The following is a 3,475-nucleotide window of genomic DNA, read 5'->3' as shown; positions in this document are numbered from 1 at the left end:
TCTCTTCTGGGATAGAAAGACATTTTAGGAGACCTGATCGACTGGCAGCTCTTGCCTGAGCAATTTGTATTCTCTTTCCAGCCAACTGCAATAACATCAACTTCAAGTGATAAGGATACTGCTAAATTTGCTTTAATTAATGTCAGGTCCCTGAGTAATAAATCACCATTAATTCTCAAGTTAGTTTTTTTGGAAATGGCTTAGTCTTCTTGGCTGTCACTGAAATTTGGCTCAGAAAGTTTCCCACTTGTGGAAGCCTGTCTGATTGATCATTTTCTTTACTGTTCTTAGTTTTTCAAGGTGAGATTTTATCTGAGTTGACGGTATATAGATATTCTTCTTTTTTTAAGCATAGTCCCAACAAAACCTCCTTAATACTGGCAACCTTATTTGTACTATAAAGGTATACTATGTCTATTACCAGAATTACAAACCAATTTAGATTAGATACTTTACCAATTTTGTACAGCCAGAGTGCTCCTTGAAGGCCAGGATGGCCAAACTTCATCTCTCATACTTCAGACATATTGTCAGGAGGGACCAGTTGCTGGAGAAGGATATCATGTTTGGTAGGGTGGAGGGTCAGAGAAAAAGAGGACGATCCCCAGTGAAATGGATTGACAAAGTGGCAGCATCAATGGGCTCAAGCGTGGCAACAATAGTGAAGTTGGCCCAGGATCAGGCAGTGTTTCATTCTGCTGTGCATCAGGTCGCTATGAGCTGGTACTGCCTTGATGGCACCTAACAACAACAACAATATAACAATGTGAGTCTTGTTTTGCTTTGTTTTTATAATGATGTGCAATTGCAATCCATACTGAAGGCTATTGTTTTTGGTCTTCATCAACTGTCCCAAATATTCTCAGCTTTCAGCAAGCAAGGTTATGTTACTTGTATATTGCAGGTTGTTAATGAGTGTTCCTCCAATCCTTATGTCACATTCTTCTTCAAATTATACAGCTTCTATGATTGGTCACTTGGCATACAGTTTGAATAAGTACGGTAAAAAGACACAACCCTAGTACACACCTATTCTGATTTAAAACCTTTGTTCTGTTTGGACAACTGTCTCTTGTGTTCTATGCACAGGAAATTCCTCATGAGCACAATAAAGTATTCTGGAATACTCATTCTTTTAAATCTTATCCATAGTTTGTCATGATCCACCTAGTCAAAAGTCTTTGCAGAGTCAATAAAGAACAAGCAAACATCTTTCTAATATTCTTTGCATTTAGCAAAGATGTATCTGATATCAGCAATGATATCCCTCATTTCATTTTCTCTTATAAATTCGGCTTCAATTTCTGGCATCATCCTGTCAGTGTACTGCTAAATGTGTTCTTGAATGATTGACAACAAATTTATTCTTAGGTATGGTGTTAATGATATTGTTTGATGATTTTTGCATTCCATTGAACCACCTTTCATTGTAATGGGCACAAATAAGGTTCTTTTCCAATTAGTTGGCTGTAGCTGTCCTCCAAATTTCTTGGTATAGATGAGGGAGCACCTCCAGTGCTACAACAGTTTGCTGAAACATTTCAATTTGTATTCTGTCAATACTTGGAGTCTTGTTTTTGGATAATGCTTTCAGTACAGCTTGGATTTCTTCCTTCCATTCCACTGGTTCTTGAGGATATGCTACTTCTTAAAATTATTTATTATTGACCAATAATGTTGACTATGGAATCCTTCAATATCACCACCTGAGTCTTGAATGTTTCTTAAGTTCTTTCAGCTTGAGAAACGAAGAGCATGTTCTTCCCTTTTTGCTTTCTGATTTCAGGTCTTTGTATATTTCATGAAAATCCTTTACTTTTTCTTCCCAAGCTGCTGGTTTCAGACTCTTTTTTGATGTCCCCTTTGCTCATTTTTCCCCCCCTGTCTTTTTAATGACCTTTTGCATTCTTCCTGTATGATGTTTTTGATGTCATTTCAAAACTCCCCTGGTTTTCAGTCTTTAGTGCTTAAAGTATCAAATCTGTTCTTGAGATAGTCTCTAAATTTATGTGGGATATACTCAAGAATGTATTTTGACTCACATGGACTTGTTTTAGTTTTATTTAGGTTAAGCCTGAACTTACATATGAATGATTGATGGTCTATTTCATAATTGACCCAGGCCTTGATTTTCAGATGATATTGAGCTTCTCCATCATTTCTTCCCATAAGTGTAGTCAGTTTGGTTCCTGTATATTCCATCTGCCAAAGTCCACATGTATAGTTACCACTTGTGTTGTTGAAAAAAGGTATTTGCAAGGAATAAGTCATTGGTCTTACAAAATTCAATGTCATTTCTTCACCAAGGCTATATTTTCCAACTTCTGATCCCTTCATTTTGTTTCCAACTTTCACAGTCCAATAAATGCATTTTGATTGCATGTTTGTTGATTTCAGACTGAAAAGATTGGTCAAATTCCTTAATTTCTTCATCATTGACTTCTGTGGTTTTCTTAATTATATAGTGCTGCTGCAACAGAAATACCACAAGTGGAGGGCTTTAAAAAACAGAAATTAAGTTTCTCACAGTTTAGAAGGCTAAAAGTCTGAATTCAGTGTACTGGCTCTGGGAAAAGGAGTCCTTTTTTCTTTTCAGCATCTGTTGGCCCAGCATTCCTAGGACATCTTCATGGCATCAATCGTTCCCTGGACCTAGGAGTTTCACAATGCAGAGACCCCTGTTCCAAAAGACACATTCCACTCTTAACTCTTCTTTCTGGGTAATAGTGGGTCCCTCTTTCTCTGCTCATGTCTCTACTTTTATCTCTTGTAAGATAAAAGGTGTTGCCTGCCACACCCTTGGGAATCTCCCAACATTGATTCTAGTGGAATTAAAGGTGGGGTACCTTTGGAGTCTTAGTGTGGTGCTCACAGGTAAGCACTCTACTGCTAACTGCAAGGCCAGTGGTTCAAATCCACCAGCCACTCCTCAGAAACCCTGGACAGGGACTCTGTGAGTCAGAATGGACTCAATGGTAAATAACAGCAACACAGCAATGCCCCACCTTTAACCTTCATATTGGTTTGTCACATCAGATGGAATTATGGGAGATTGTCACATAATTGCCAAATCACTGAGAATCATGGTCCAGTTAAGCTAACACATGTTTTTGGGTGGGGGTGGGGGTGGGGGGGAGCACAATTTAGTGCATGACATTACACCCTTTTAACACCTGAATACATGTCCTTACCATGCAAAGCACTTTCAGCCCATAATATCACTTAAAATCTTCCAAGTCCTAATTCCAACCTGGGGCAAACTTTGTCTTCATTTCTAAATCTAGAATGAGAATTATCTGCTTCCAAAATACAAAGGAGTAACAGATTATGTGGTAGATATTTCTATTACAAATGGGAGCAATAGGAGGGAAAGATGGGATAACAGGCACCAAGCAATTTAAAAACCCAACATGACAATTTATATTAGCTCTCAAGGCTTGAAAATAATCCTTTGTGATCTGAGACCATCTAGGCA

This window comes from Chrysochloris asiatica, unplaced genomic scaffold (genome assembly GCF_000296735.1).
Source record: "Chrysochloris asiatica unplaced genomic scaffold, ChrAsi1.0 scaffold00091, whole genome shotgun sequence".
Taxonomy (NCBI): Eukaryota; Metazoa; Chordata; class Mammalia; order Afrosoricida; family Chrysochloridae; genus Chrysochloris; species Chrysochloris asiatica.
The sequence above is the reverse complement of the archived record's forward strand: the minus strand, read 5'-3'. Positions refer to the sequence as shown.